We start from the raw sequence: 8,220 nt of genomic DNA, 5'->3' as shown, positions 1-8,220 counted from the left end.
CCATGGGAGTAATCAATCCACAAGATTGAATTCTCCATATAATAGAAATATAATAATAATAATAAGTTTATTTGGCAATGAATCAAATACATGAAACACAGATAATGAAATGAAAAGAACACATAGTTTGAAATTACAATTACAATTGCCAAGGATAACACAAAAAAGCATGTAAGCTTATTTCCATTTTGGTCCTCAGTATATACATAAAAACTACAGTATATGAAAAAAATGTACACCGTATTTTTCGGCGTATCAGGCACACTCTCCCAAGTCCTCTAGTAAATCCATGTAAGAGCTCTACCTTTGTACAAGGTGTAGAGACAGTACCGAGTCGAGATAGTTTCCGTGCCAGAAGAACATAAAATATTTGACAAGATCCATTGATCAGCCAATATCACTATAGAAAAATTTACCGCATACATATTGGTTAGCTCTAGTCCTCAAGTCTATTCTTGATTGCTGTAGTATTCCACACTGAAGCCATTGAAATACTCATCTTTTGTGTCATCCCAAAACAGATTGTTATACAGTTCTAGCTCTGATGTAATTGTATCCATTAGGCAGTAATCATCAGCATCCAAATCTGTGTATTTCTCGTTATCAAATTCTGGTGAGGCAGTTTCAGATGTTTACGTAGGTAAAGAACAATTGACTCATTCGCAGTGATGTATAAGGCAGCCGACAGACAGTGAAAACAGAGACATAGAGAAACAGAAGAGAATAGTCCTAGAGTTTTCCTAACATCTGCAAGAATTTCAACGCCAGAGAAGTTATCACACATCTGCTTCCTAACTACTCACTCTCACCAAGATGGTGGCAAACAATCATTTCTGACACTCATGCCTAATGAATCTTCACTCAGTTGGCATCAAGGCTCAGTATCCTGTAGCTAACAAATCTTGATTCTCCTGTACTTCCCACACTAATATAACACTAACAACAGGTCTTATATTTCTTCCTGGAGAGAGCTGTGGAAGAACCTGAGTACTATTGGTGTTGCACATACAGGGTCTAACAGATAAATCCGTACAAACTTTGAAGAGGTTTTAAGCACTTAAAAAGTAACATATGGCAATTCTGATTGTTTCCAGATACTTCCATTTGTCTAATAATTTAGCCAGTTGTATACTAGCACCGGTGCAATAAACATTAAGCAATGGAACAAGCCAAACGTTCAGCCATATGCGAACTTCGTCGCGCGGGTCACACTCCTAGCGCCATAATAAGGATGCTAAAATACTCCAGACAAACTGTTTACGATGTTTGTAAACGTTTTGATGAGACCGGCGAAGACCAACGAGCTGCTCACAAGCCCAGAAGGGGCAGAATTCTAACACCTCGCTTTTTAGCTGGTCTCAAGAGAAGTGTCAATGCAAATCCAGCCTTACCATTATTGACATTGGCAAAGAAGAGAGGTGTCAGCACAATGACAATTCACAGAGCATTAAAGAAATTGGGATTAACCTCATTCTCACAAGGAAAAAGACATCTTTTGACACGAAAAATGAAAGAAATCCACTTGACCAGGTGCCAAAAGCTGTTGAACTGGATGAAGTCAAATGGCTCAGTCATCAAGTTTTTTTCCGACGAGAAGATTTTCACGGTTGATGCGACTTTCAATAAGCGGAATGATCGCTGGATAGCCTCCTCATCCTCAGAGGTTCAACACAAGACAACAACGAAGAAACCAGCAAGTGTCATGGTGCTCTGTGTGGTGTCAACTGAGGGGGACGTCTTCACTCACTTCTTCAACAACAAGGAGAAAGTCAATGCCATTGTCTATTGCAAAGTTCTAGAAGAGAAAATAATACCCTGGATGAAAGATAAGGCTAGTGGCAACCAGTTTGTCTTCCAACAAGACTCGGCTCCAGCCCACACAGCGAAGAGGACCACCAACCTTCTCGAAGGGTCAAATGTGCAGTTCTGGAACAAAGAGTTGTGGCCCTCAAATTCGCCAGACCTAAACCCTTTAGATTATTATTTTTGGGCGCGAATTGAGGCCAATGCATGTGACAAGCCACACAGAAGTATAACAACCCTGAAGACAGACATCAAGAAGGCTGTGGGTTCATTATCAAAGTCTGAGATCATCAACGCTGTATCCAAGTTTCGTAAACGCGTTGAAAGCGTCATAACAGCTGAAGGTGGTTACATTGAATGAAATCATTGTTCTTATTGCCTTTTCTAAATATACTGAAAATTTCATAACTCTGTTTATTATAACCCGAGATATTAATCTTAAAACATGTGATAAGAAGTTGTACGGATTTATCTGTTAGACCCTGTAACACTTAGGACATATGAACACAGATTAGGCAGCACAAGAGACAATGCATGCCCATTTTGCCAGACTGTTTCATGTACTGACTTTCTGAGTTTACAGCAGTGGCAACATATAGACATGTAGTGACAACTCTTGGGAAGACTGCTTTTTAGTCTTTGACAATGTCAGGCCTATTTAGTACTTGAATTCTTCCAAACTGATGTTATGGAAGAGGCAGACTCAGATCCACACTGTTCATAGTATCAGTGCTGGTCTTAACTGGCCCCCAAAGTCCTTCCAACACACCTGAAAAAAAAATACGATCCCCCCCCTTTCCCCCTTTTAGAATGTCCCATCAATCACTCATGGCAAAGCCACACCCTCAATATTGACACTGTATTAAAGCAAGGAAACACCACTTATGGTAACTATATCTATATACAAAGGGCCTCTTCCCCATTATAAGGGAAGTAGCTAAGTCAAAGACACGCACCCACTCGACTCCCATCCATTACTCTTGTTTCCCTCATATCTTATCTCCTCCTGGATAAAGGGTCATCCCTATTCTGCCACTGCCCAGGTCAGAAGCAATGCAGTAAGATACAGCATATCCACAACAGGGCCACCTCCCTTATGAGAGGGAAGGCTGAAAGGGACCCTTGGTATATAGATATAGATGTGCGTAAATGTAGAGCCTGGAGATATGAGTCCTGGAGGCTGAGTGATGTCACAGTTATGCAGTTACATCAAGGTGCCCCCCTGGGACTAACAACACGCCTCTTTGGTCCTCTATTCAGGCCAGGAAGAGTGACCCCTTTTGGCTTAGAGAGACAAGTTGGCTATGTTGATTGACTTGAATCTGTGGGTCAGGCATGCTGTGAATTGAGCAACATGGGCCAACACCACATGGTCTGCAACTGTCATACCCCAGTGTCAAAGTGGTGGATACGTACACTCTCCCATGACCCCTTGGACTATTAGGTTAACATTTATACCTAAGTTGAGGTTTCCCCTTATTGGGCTCTGTGATGGGGGCATGGGAAGGGTGAATGTTCATGGCAACCATACTGGACACATATGGTGGGGAAGGTTTTGCAACCTGACCCCATCAAAGTCATACCTGCTGTGTGGTTTACTGGGGTGTTGCAAATGAGGTACAAACACATTGAGCCAGGCCTGAATAGAACCTCCAGCAGGCTCTCCATGAGGGTGCCAGGAACATTCCTTCTCCAAAGACAACTGACTGCCCTTTTTATCAGCAGAGGTCAGGGAGCTTTAGGTTGGATGTAGTGGCTCTCTCAAATGTGAGAAGACCAGACAGCAGTGAGATTAGTAGTAAGGGATACACCTACTTCTGGCTGGGCCAAACCAATGGGACCCACCTCGCGGGAATAGCTGTAGGCATATCCAGCCAACTACAACATGCTGATGTAAAGGTTACTTTGGTTGATGAGCATATGAGGCTGAAACACTCCTTGGGCTTCATTGCTTTTATTGCATTATATGCTTCTACTGAGGCATATAACCTTGCAGGAAAGGAGATGTTCTATGCCAAGCTTGAATCTAGAACTGACCAGTGCTCAGCACAAGACACACTTGTTGTTTTGGGGGAGTTCAGTGCAGTTACTGGCACTGACAGAGTTGGCTATGAAGTATGTATTGGTCCCCATGATTCTGGAACCAGGAACATAACAGTTCTTTCCTTCTGAAATTTATGAAGTCCAGAAAGTTGAGGAATGCTGGTACCTGGGTCCAGAGATGAGAGCCACACTGATGGGCATGGTTTAGTAATGCTGGAGTAGTACCCAAGGAGATCAATCACATGTTTGTTAGCACTCGCTGGAAGATCCTATAAATCAGGCTTATAAGTGCTGAATTCTTTGGGACCAACCATAGACTTGTGGTCACAACACTTGGTGCATATCAAATCCAGGAGAATCCCAAGATATAACCCATGTGGGTTTAATCTGGAGAAACTCAGGAATGATGCATGTGCCCAGGAGTATGCAGTAGCAATCTCTAATCAGTTTAAAATACTTAGTTCACTTGAAGACCCTGAAGAACTGTGGGATACCTTTAAACATGGAACTGAAAACTGCTCAGGTATGTGTTGGAGAGCACCCAAGTTCAAGGAGTGCTGTGACATTGCAGGAGGCACTGGAAAGTATAGAGCTGGGCCATACAGCCAGGATGGCTGGGGACCTGGACCAATACACTACTCAGAAACTGTGGACTAGAGCTCTCATGAGAATGGATAGAGGTACATCAAGGGAATTGCTGAGGATGTCAAGCCCTGAAAAACTCCACTCCAAATCTGTGACCTGGAGGAGCACAATCCAAACTGCTAATAGTGAGCTAGTATCAGATGTGGAGGGGTGTAGCCCCTTTTCCAAGTACTTTGAGCAGTTGCTCATAGGTAACCCTCCAAGCCTTCCCCTCAATAGTGTTCAGGTTAAAGAGGCTGTAAGCTGAAGGGTGGAAAGGCAGCTGGCATCTGTAACATCAATGTGGAGTTGCTGAAAACTGTAGGTGAAGCCATGACCTATAGGTTGCATGTGGTACTATCTGCTGTCTGGCAGTCCAGTACCATTTCCTCTGACTGGAACAATGGTTTGGTTATCCTCATCTGGAAGGGGAAATGAGACCGGCAGGACTGTAACAACTACTGTGGCATTACACTGTTCAATGTACCAGGTAAGGTTCTTGCCCATCTATTCCTGACATGGGTTCATTCACATTTACTAAAGTTTCAGGGGTTTGAAAAGTCTGGGTTCACATCAGGTAAGTCAACAACTGATCAGATTCTAGCACTTCATATTCTTGTGGAGCACTGACAGGAGTTTCAATGGGGATTTCTTGCAGCTTGTATTGATCTCAAGGAGGTGTTTCACTATGTGATCGTGGAGTGCTCTGTGATCTTCTACTGTACATATCCATAGGATTTCTGCAAGGGTTAATGACTTGATATCTGGCTCGTATTCTGGAACAGAGAGTGTTGTAAAGTATGGAGGAGGCATTTCTAGATTCTTTCCTGCTTATTCAGGAGTGAGACAAGAGTGTGTCCTCACCCCAATACATTTCAACACCTCTATGGACTGGGTATTGGACAGAGTTGTTGATCAATATCATTGCGGAGCATCTATTGGTAACACCAAGATCAATGAGCTTGTGATTGCTGATGATGCTGGTTTTCTTGCTGAGTTGTTAGAGGTTCTAGTTGAAGCCTTTGAGTCACTGCACAGGGAGGCGAGACCACTTGGACTTCAGGTCTCCTGGACCAAGGTCAAGTCCAGGAGTTTGGGAGCTTACTAGATGACACAGTTCAGCATGTGGATGCATGTGGTGACGACACTGAGGTCTTGGAAAGCTTTACATACCTTGGTAGTGTAGTGCATAACAGTGGTGGGCCATGTTAGGAAATATTTCAAAGGATTGGCATTACCCATGATGTGGACTTACTTGACCTGAGTATATGGCGTTGTTATTATTTATGCAGGATTACCGAGATTCTAATCTTCAAATCACTTGTGCTCCCTGTCTTGCTGTATGACTGGGGGACATGGACATTGAATGTTGACTTGAAGTGGCGTATCGATACCTTTGGTACTACGTGCCTTCGGAGAATTATGGGGTATTGCTGGAATGACTTTGTATCAAACTAGAGACGGTATATAGCAATAGAAAATTAAATATTAATTTTGTAAATTACAATACATGAACGTAATATGCGACTTTCTTGGCGGAAATAAAAAATAAAAAATACCTTGCTACAAACAAATATACTAACGAACGAAGTCGCTAGCATAGGATCGGGACGCCATCTTCTCTGTCAAGTGTTTGGTCTGGCCGGTTTAGTTGAAATGTCAGTTGCAAGGTGTACGGCCTCGGGACTTCCGGCAGTACCTCTCGAGGTACATATCCCTTGAAGGAATGCTATGGAGCTGAAATACATGCATTCCTTCAAGCTACAAGAACCCTGAGAGAGTGATTGAACAGCCTGCCAACCTCTCTCACGACGACGACGACGAGGACGATCCGGATAACCTATAGATTGCAGGTACCGATATATTAAACACAGGTTAGGTTAGGTTAGACGAATTTATAATTTCATTTCTTCGACGTCGGCATCTATCATAACAAACATGGCATACCATTCGTCCGGCGCGACTTCGTTACTTACGAAATCTGTTTTAGCAATTTTTTTTTATTTTTTATTTCCGCCAAGAAAATTGCATATAACGTTAATACATTATAATTTACAAAATTAATCATTAATTTTCTATTGCCATATTGCGTTCAGGTGCAAAACTGAACATTTACTCTAGAGACTGTATTATGAGACTCTGTCTAGGCCAGTTACCAGCATAATTCATTAACGACAACTCCGGCTACCTGCGTATATGGCGTGTTTCCCTGATATTGATCTTACAGGGTTGTCTCCACAAGAGACAATCGCTAGACGGAGGAGATAAAAGGGACTCCCCCACAAAATTCATGACTTGAGCGAAGTTGATTAAACCTATCAAGACTTGTTTGGAGTGAGGAAGAAGGGCGGTTGCATGGGAGCCGGGTTATGAGTGAAGTAATACGCATGTCTGGGCGCGTTTCTAGGTGCGTTCCGCTTTAGTTTGGCCGCGGCTGTGCTTCCAAAATATTAGAACTTACGAGACAGGTTCATACCGAAATAAAAGTCCGGTAGTCCACATACTATACCAAAGAAAAATTTCGTAGGCCACATACTACCTATACGCACATCTATTGATTTAATAGTTAGAGAGCGCTAACCGCGGCCAAACTAAAGCGGAACGCACCTAAGGACGCACCGAGAAACGCGCCCAGCCCTAGTAATACGCTTCCTGACATATGCCTCCAAGTGATTGATGATGTATTTATTAATTTTCTAATTAGAAATATAAACTTATGTGCTGTAAGACCCCTTCCCACTTATTAATGAAGTGTGTCGGTCAAGGGATGCACCCACCCTTCACCCATTGGACACCCATTTAGCTTACCTTTTGTGTAATATATACAGTATACATATACGATTGGCCTCCTCGAGCTTCGCTCGATGTTGATGGCTTAGAATTAAAGTGTATTGTGGTTGATAAATAGATATATGTACACACACACACACACACACACACACACACACACACACACACACACACACAAACATATATATATATATATATATATATATATATATATATATATATATATATATATATGAATGCATGTATGTATGTATAGTGTATACATATAGATGATGGCAGCGGCGGCGGTAGAGGGTTCCGAGGATCGTTAAGAAGAAAGTCTTTAGAAACAGGGTCGTTTGTGGCTGTGCAATCCAGTCCGTAACCGGCACTTTACCACAGGCTGGGCACGGGAATATTTGGGTTGGGGAGTGGGGGGGGGGCTGAGTATTTGACGTCTTCCTGCGCTTTTCCTCGGCGGCCTCTCGCCTTTCTGCTTCGAAGGTCTTTACACCTTGCTTTGGGGTTGGCTTCCAGCTGCTTCTGACACAGGCGATGTTCTGCCAGTCAGTTTCCGGGATCTTGGCTTCCCCACCTAACCCCGCCCTCCCCCGAGCAGAGGACGGCGCGGGGGGGGGGGGCGCTTTGGGGGGGAGGCATATGCCCGGGGGCGGTCCTCTTAGAGGGGGCGGCAATTCTAGCCTGGATTTGCCGCCCACAAGGCTGACAAAATAATAACAAAAAAAAGGTCAAAGAAGCCCTAAATATTTTACCGTAATCGAATATTTTTGCGTTAGAATCAAGAAAATATAAAATGTTTTCCTATATCCTTTCTGCAATAGGAACATTAAACAGAACTTTTTAAATATATTTCACAAGCCAATAACTAAAATTTCTATTTGAAACAAAATAAGTTCGACTCAAAATGTCTACATTTTCTTTTTCGTTTGTTTACCCATGCTCAGTTGGTTTGCGGTCCTG

The sequence above is a fragment of the Oratosquilla oratoria genome, chromosome 18 (genome assembly GCF_046742065.1).
Source record: "Oratosquilla oratoria isolate Oo_2021 chromosome 18, ASM4674206v1, whole genome shotgun sequence".
In the NCBI taxonomy this organism is placed as follows: Eukaryota; Metazoa; Arthropoda; class Malacostraca; order Stomatopoda; family Squillidae; genus Oratosquilla; species Oratosquilla oratoria.
Note: the sequence above shows the minus strand (reverse complement) of the source record.